We start from the raw sequence: 388 nt of genomic DNA on the forward strand, positions 1-388 counted from the left end.
CCAAAAGCCAGGAGATAAATCAGTCTTACTTTCATTCAAAGTTTCATGCTTAATCAGTTTCCACCCAGCTTTTCCTAATAAGCAGTACTTTTACACAGAATGTCTACAAACTGACTTAAGAATATCTTTGCATGTCACATCCTCTGATGTGTCATTCTTGATTTATTGAAACTAATGAACTGCAAATACATGTCTTAGCTGGAAAGTGCGAGTGGATACTTTCTTACAGTGAAGCATAGAGGATTTAGCAGAACTAATCACACACTATCCTTGGCAGAAATATTTACAGATATTATTTCAAATTAAATTTAGCTTCAAAATAATTTTTCTCGCTTGAATCAAATTTTTTAATTGTGGCATCCATCCATCCATCCATCCATCCATCCAT

Source organism: Cyprinodon variegatus, unplaced genomic scaffold, assembly GCF_000732505.1.
Source record: "Cyprinodon variegatus isolate N-32 unplaced genomic scaffold, C_variegatus-1.0 Scaffold460, whole genome shotgun sequence".
Taxonomy (NCBI): Eukaryota; Metazoa; Chordata; class Actinopteri; order Cyprinodontiformes; family Cyprinodontidae; genus Cyprinodon; species Cyprinodon variegatus.